We start from the raw sequence: 8,226 nt of genomic DNA, 5'->3' as shown, positions 1-8,226 counted from the left end.
GTCTTTTGCAATAATGCCTAGCTCAGGGATTATCCTAAGGAAGGATGGCTTCTACCTGCAAGAATATTTTCATTGGGAGCATGGTGGATCTTACTGCAAAGTTCCCTATAATGCTCTTTTCATCCTTAGGAACACAAAACAATCCTAGAGATGGAAGTATTTAAATCGAGACTTGGGCTAGGAACAGGTGATGCTCCACCTAGGTTAATTAAGGATTGGATGTGTATGTAGGCCTGTATGGTCAAGGACTATCTTAACTGGCCACATGCCCTGGATATAGGACATGGTAAGCTTGAACCCGGCTATTACATACATGAAAAGACAATCGCGCACTGGGAGTGGAGAGATGGCGAGAGTGGCACGTACCCTCCTCGCAAAGGACCACCTAAAAGGGGTGGTGTGCTCTCGGGTGGCGCGGACCTGTTCATGCAGTGGAGGATCCGTGGGAATGGTAGACATATGCAAGAGTTACGAGAAACATATGTCATGTGGTTAGAGATTCTCAGCTGAGTAAATCGATTCGGATCGTCGTTATATCCCCCGGACAGTGGAGACTTGATCTCTGACCTGCAACCTAAGTCAGGATGTAAACATTATGAATAAAAATGATGTTGTATTGATGAGATGGTGAAATTAGACTAGATGCAACCAGAGTCTATTCATATTTAATTTGGCGTTAAAATATTGAAAGTAAGGACTCACTTTAGTAAGTATTTTCTGCAAAAGTATCTAAGTTGATTCTTGCTAAAGCCTTTTCCTTCATTCCTATTTAACCAGCATATCTTTGAGAGTCTTTTTCCCTAGTCGGGTAAGACTTGCGAAAGTACACTCCGTACTCAGGGTTTTCAAACCTGTAACACCCTGATTTTGGGGGTATAAAATTTCTTTCTAATTATCACCCAAAATCATGTGTTACTCTTCCTTTTCTCACCCTAGGCTTTCTCTCTCTCTAGATTCTTTCTCCCTTTTTCCTTTTATTAGAAATAGCTTAAGCTAGTGGAGATTAATTAGTTATTTTTGTCAAAACCTTATGAGTCATGATATGTTGCATCATGCTGCGCTTAAAATATTCTTTGAAGTGTTGCACATGTTTGAATTTATTTGAATTTGAAATCTAGTTTGAATTTGGATTTGAAAACCCTATAGAAAAGAAAAAGAAAAGGCATTAGAAATTCCAGAGAAAAAGAAAAGGAGAAAGCAGCCCAACAGGCCCACTAAGCCCAGCCAGGCCGCGCGCCCGCGCCGCCTGACAGGCGGACCCCGCCTGTCAGTGGCAGTTCCCCTCACGCCCACTCTCCCTCGCTCTCTCGCTGCCCAGTGGGACCAGCCGGTCGGCGCCAATTACTTCGCCCGTTTGCTCTCTCACTCTCTCTCTGTTTCGCGGGCCCGGTTCGCCAGCCGCCGAGCTGTTGCCCCGCGCGTCCTCTTTTCTCTCCCTGCGCCGTGGGCCTGCCTTGTTAGTTCCGCCTTCCTCGCACCCGCCATGGACCTGCACGTGCGCACTCGCCCACGTCGCTGGGTTTCTCGACCACGACACCCACCCACTCACCCAGCTCTCTTTTTAAAGCCCTGCTAGTGCCCCGTGCACACCCCTCACCTCATTTCGCACAGCTTCACCCTCTCTCGCGCTCTGCCCACGTCGCCAGCCGCCGCTGAAGAACCGCGCCCGTGTTCCTGGCCATCCAGCTCGCCGGAGACCGCGCCAAGTCTCCGCGAGCTCCGCCCCGAGGTGAGACACCCGTCCCCATTCCCAATTTCCCTTATTGCGCCGTGAGTTCGTCCAATTTCACCTTCGACAGTGCTCGACCGCGGCGGTCCACCGTGCTCGCGTGGTGGCCGGCTGATTTAGCCCGGTCTAGTTCACCAGAGTTGTTCCCTGTGTTGCCCTGTCTCTGCTGAAGCCAGCCAAGGCCTTAGCGCGCCTTAAGTCCCCTCCCCGTGGCCGGAATCGCTCACCAGAGTTTCTCCGGTTCGCCCGAGACCTTCTCACCGCCGTTTTACCCTCTCTGCCCGTGGATTCATGGCCTCTTCCCCTCCATCGAGTTCGCCGTGGCACCCTCTACCCAACTCCGGCAACCCCAGAGCAACCCTAGCCCGCGCTAGCCTCAACGCCGGCGACTTCACCGCCGCGGAGAGGAGTAGCGCCGCCCGCAGCCGTCTGTTTCCCCGGTTTGATCCTCTCCGTCCAATTCAGATCGAACGGCCCGGACCGCGGAATACCGCTTCGCGCACGCGCACCTGCCGCCCTTGCCCGCTTGTCAGCGCCACCCGCAGCTGCTCATCCGCCCTGGTCTGATTTTCCCCGTCCAATCTTGATCGAACGGCTCGGACCCGTTTGGACCCCTTTGGACCCCCTCGGACCCCTTCGGACCCCTCCCCGTCCGATCTCGATCGAACGGTTCGGACCCCCTCGGACCCCTGTAGCCATCCGTTTCCCCTCTGGCGCTGGGCCCCGCTCGGTCAGTGCGCTCTCTCCCCCTCTGTCGCTGACACTCCCTGTCCCACCTGTCAGCGCTCACCCGCTCGCGCGCACGCCCTCGGCCGCAGATCTAATCCCAGCCATCGGTTTCTGATCCAACGGTTAGATTCACCTGATACACCTTCGTGTGGATGTTTTGCTTAAGAAACCCCCTAGTTTTAGGAAATCAACCCGCCGTCCCTGGTTTTCGCGCGTAGACCCCTGTAGTCTTGTAGATTTAGCCCTGGACTTTCATTTAAATACAGAATTAACCCTAATTTCATGTTTTGAATTCCCAAACTTGTTTATTTCATAACTTTTGCATATGAACTCCAAATTAAGTGATTCAAATTGCAAAATGTTCATAGAATTATTCTCTATTTAAATAAAATGGTTTCACTTACTGTCTGCACACTCTAATTTTTAGGATTGAATATGAACTAATGTAGGTGTATGTTTTATTATTTAATAAATAAATAAGAGGAGAAACTTAAAGATTTAAACTTGTTTAAGCTTGTGAGATTAATAATATGTAAGTTCATCCCTGTCTAAATTTTAGGTCACCATAAAATAAATTGATCTATGATTATGTACTTGTAAATAACACTTAGGGAAATAATAATCTATGTTGAAATAAAGTTAATTATGCCATAATTTATGTTATACTTTGAATCCATTATCCCTTATGTAGTATTGAGTCTTTTTAAGATGTGTTCCAATGTTTGTACATGTTTGGTGTGATGTTCATTTGTACTTTCCAAATGTATTGAATGTATGCTCGCTTTACTTAGACAACTAGCAGTCCGATGTTCCTGAGTGTGTTGTTGGAGACCTCCCTGAGCAGCAACCTAGTGAAGGCAAGTGTCCTATGACCCATTATGTCCTACATACTTTATGATTCACTGTCCCGCATTACTTTATGAAACCTAAGGATTGACTAGTCTGTATTCACTTATCCTTGTTTACCTTTTTGGGTTATCATGGTTAGCATGTTGCTATTGCCTTAACTTAATCAATAAACATGATGTGAACATTATGATACGATACTGTTATCCTGATATTGTGGATGATCTTGTGATACCTTAGGGGACTTAGGCCTTTTTTCCTGAGTACCTCTTCGTAAGGACCTGTTCGTGGAGTGACCACCCTGGATAACAGTACAACCATGAGGGTGGAATGGGATGCCCTTAGCTGATTAATTAGATGAACCTGGGGGTGTAGTTGGCTTTGCCGGATGGCCGTCAATGGGGGCCGGGGCGTACTGCTCGCTCTGCCAAGGTTGGTGTGCAGAGGTTCTTTCGATTTGGTTTTGTTAGTCACCCACCTTGGGGAGGTGTATTGTGTTTGTACGACTGGCGAAACCTAACGAGCAGCTACGCACCAGGGGAGTCTTTGTAAAGGCTACGTAGTGTATCTCTGGCCATTCACCTTGGTAGTGAAGATCGGGTCTATACAACCCAGGATGGAAAGGGATCACGACTTGTGGGTAAAGTGTACAACCTCTGCAGAGTGTTAAAAACTGGTATATCAGCCGAGCTCACGGTTAAGAGCAGCCTTGGGATCCTCTTTGATTAGAAGAACTTTGGATACTTATATGATGATGGTTAATAATGATGATAAAATCTGATCTCTGGTATTTCCTCTTTTGAGGAGGTACTTCTGGGTAATAACTGGGTTTATTACTAAAACTTGGCTCTACTAATAATAATAAATATTTTACCAACTAAAAGAAACTTCTTGACCTCAACTCCATATACAACTAGTCCACTTTAGCCAAACAGGACATTTACTGAGTATGTTGATGTGTACTCACCCTTGCTTTACACACCACCCCCACCCTAGGTTGTCCCCATTATACTCAGTGCTCAGGAGGTGATGCTGGCAACATGGATGACTTCGAGGAGTTCCAGGAATATGACGAGTTCTAGTTCTTTCTTAGTGGCAAACCCCCATTCAGCTGCCTGTGTAGGCTTAGCATCTACGTTTCTTATTTCCGCACTTTGATAATTATGTTGAACAATGATTATGTAATAGACTATGTGGATGTCTTGGACATCTTGATGTAATAAAGTACCTTTCCTCTATTTACTTCAAGCATTGTGTGATGATGTCCAATTATGTAATCGCTGTATACGTGAGTTTCTGATCCTGGCACGTACATGGTTCGCATTCGGTTTGCCTTCCAAAACCGGGTGTGACATAAGTGGTATCAAAGCCTTGCTGACTCTAGGACCGCTAACCTAGACTAGAATGGTCGCCTAAGACCCTTACTCTTACCTTGACCTTAAAGTCTTTTCAAAAGTTGGTCATCTTGACCAACTCTATGTTATCTACTTATCTCAAAAAGTTTTGTCTCACTTTTCTATCTGTTTACTTTCTGGTCTAATAGTTCTACTCTTACTCTTGTGCTTACGATGTCTTCTGTAGATGGCTCATATCAAGTGCACTGCACATAAGTCTGTGATCCCCTTTTTGCCTTCTCGACTGGCGGAGCGTCCCCTGCATCGCACGATGTCAGGTGAGTCCAGTCATCTGGAGAGACTGCATCGTCGCCTGCACGAGGAGCAGGAGCGCCGATGCTAGGAGCAGGAGCAGGAGCAGCAGCACTCTTCCCCCTTGCCTTAGTAGGAGGTGGAGTCTGAGAGGCCGCCTTCCCTGCACCTTAGCTAGAGATGCCCCCTGCACCACCTCAGGGCATCCCGGCTACTGGAGGAGACCCTAACGGAGACGACGTTGGTGGTAGTTTTAGCCACGACACGGAGCTTTCGGAGGAGCTAGAGCCAGATGGATGGATCGCTAGACCCATCACTCGTGACGCCGCTCGCGAGTGTCACTTCCATGACGCTCTCGATACCCTGTTGCGTCGGGCTTTCGACCAACACACATGGTCTATCGAGTACCGTTGTGTAGTCTACCATCATCGTCGCGGGCTATACCCAGACTAGTGGGAGGCTACTTGCTTGGTGCGCCGTCCGGACGATGATCTCCGGAGTGCAGAGGCCTTCTCAGAGCACTAGTCTATTACTGAGAGGGATACTGCCGAGGCAGCCATGCAAGATGCAGCACGACGGGCACTTTCCCAGTATTGCTCGTTGTTCAGCGGGGTAGCTGATGGCCTCGACCTGAAGTACTACCCTCGCCGTTCGACCGGCAGTGCTAGAGGTGTGATTGTCTCGCATGTTGGTGAGGGCAATCCCAGGCTGAACAGCATGGTCAACTTGGTCGCTGTGCTCAACACAGAGTTGGACCTCGCCCTTGATGAGTTGGGCAAGGTTCGGGCGGAGGTTGCGGAATTGCGTGCTGAATGCGCGGCACACCACTATCTGGATGGTGGTTCTCTCGCCCCTGTCGGGATTCAGCACCCTTACCATTCACTGCCTCGTGGTCGTTTTGACTATGGTACCCCAGACTGCAGGACCCGCATAGATTTAGATCCATATATCGATGGAGTCGGAGTCTGTAATAATGCTTAGTTTAGTGTCTTAGTCTAGTCAGTCTTAGTTAGAGTTAGTTTGGTTATCTCTTGTTGGATGCTTATCATGATGAACATGTAATGAAGTTGGATCTTTGTAATGATTGTCACCAAGGTGTGGGTATCCCCTGCAACTTGGTGTAGTTATTAATAAAGTTAGTTATTTAGTTGGGTAATCCATTTATTTCCACTTTCCTCTTTATCTGAGAAGCTGTTAGTGAAGATGGTCATTTGTTTAGTGCCATGAAGATCTTCTATACATCTTTTCTTATGCTGAAAGATTGCAGAGTCAAATCTGATATGTGTGTGATTTCTACAGATGTCTGAGAACAAATGCAGAGGTGCGAGGCGTGCACAGCCAGAGCAGCAGGCACCCCAAGAAGAAGCAGCCCCGCAGCAGCATTTGCCACCGCCACCCCCGATGACCATTGAGCAGATGTTCTTGATGCAGACCCAGGCAGTTCAGGCAATTGGTCAGGCATTAGCAGCGATGCAGCAGGCTCAGCGGTAGCCACCACCGCCTCAGCCTCTAGTGCAAGTCCAGATGCCATAAGTGCCCAGAGACAAGCGGGCAGAATTCATGAGGGGCCATCCCCTTGTCTTTGCCCACTCTGTAGATCCCATGGACACGAAAGATTGGCTGCGTATCGTGGAGTGTGAGTTGCACACTGCCCAGTGCAACGATCGTGAGAAGGTATTGTACGGTCCCTGACAGCTGAGGGGAGCAGCACAGTCTTGGTGGGAGTCCTACCTCGCCACCCATGCCAACCCTGAAGCCATCACTTGGGAGGAGTTCAGGGATAACTTCCGTCGCTACCATGTGCCCGAGGGACTGATGATAGTGAGGAAGGAGGAGTTTCTCACCCTGAAGCAAGGTCCCCTGTCCGTCAGTGAGTATAGGGACAAGTTTCTGCAGCTGTCACGTTATTCCCCAAAGGATGTCAACACAGATGCCAAGCGGCAGTATCGCTTCTTGAGAGGATTGGTCGATCCCCTCCACTATTAGCTGATGAACAACACCTTCCCTACCTTCCAGCATCTGATCGACAGAGCAATCATGACAGAAAGGAAGCGTCGTGAGATGTAGGATAGGAAGCGCAAGATTGGTGGACCTCACATTGGGAGTAGTAGCCATCCTCGCTACTCAGGCAACCCACCTCAGCCCTTTAAGCAAGGTCACCAGCACCAGCATCAGCGTCAGAACCAGCCGCAGCAGTACCAGAGGCAGTTTCCTCAGCAGCAGTAGTACCGTCAGAACAACCAACAAAGAGGAAATCAATACCAGCGTCAGAGCAACCAGGCAGCCCGTCTTCCTGCCCCAGCAACCAACCAGAGCAATCAAGCAGCTCAAGGAGGAAGTCGTGCATGTTTCCACTATGGGGAACAAGGGCATTGGGCGAATCATTGCCCAAAGAAAGCAGCTTAGCAGCAGCCAGCTCCCAATGCCCTAGTCAGACAGAATGCAATGCAGCAAGGAGGCAACAACCGTGGGCAACCTCGTGCCCAGTATGGAAAGGTGAACCACTTGGAGGCCGACACAGTCCAGGAGACTCTAGGAGTGGCACTAGGTATGTTTTCAGTCGAGTACCATTCCGCAAATGTCTTATTTGATACTGGAGCAACGCATTCTTTTGTGGCTGCATCATGGGTAGAATCACATAATATACCAGTAGCACCCATGTATCCACCTATGAGAGTTAGTTCAGTTGGTGGAAGGACCCAAACTGATAGATTTTTCCCTAGTGCAAAGGTTCAAATAGGGGGGGATAGAGTTCCCCGCTGATTTAATAGTTATGGGTAACCAAGATACAACTATAGATGTCATCCTAGGGATGAATTGGCTAACCAAGTATCAAGCCAGTCTTAGTTGTGACAAGAGAACAGTGAAGTTAGTGTCCTTATCAGGAGAAGAAGTGTTAGTAGAGTTGGTCTTGTCAGGACCAAGGAAAGGGAGTTGTCACCAAGTCACCGCTCATATTGAGGAGATTAAACCATCAGAAGCTATCAAGGTAGTGATAGAATTCCCAGATGTGTTTCCCGAGGAGTTACCAGGTATGCCACCTGAAAGGAAGGTTAAATTTGCCATAGAGATTATTCCAGGCACCACCCCTATTTCCAATAGAGCCTATCGAGTGTTCGGACCAGAGTTGGTGGAACTCAAGAAGCAAATCGATGAGTTGTTAGAGAAAGGTTACATCAGACCGAGTACCTCACCTTGGGCAGCCCCAGTGCTATTTGTGGAGAAAAAGGATGGAACAAAGAGGATGTGCATTGACTACAGATCCTTGAATGAGGT

This window comes from Zea mays, chromosome 4, assembly GCF_902167145.1.
Source record: "Zea mays cultivar B73 chromosome 4, Zm-B73-REFERENCE-NAM-5.0, whole genome shotgun sequence".
In the NCBI taxonomy this organism is placed as follows: domain Eukaryota; kingdom Viridiplantae; phylum Streptophyta; class Magnoliopsida; order Poales; family Poaceae; genus Zea; species Zea mays.
This window is presented reverse-complemented; position numbering follows the sequence as displayed.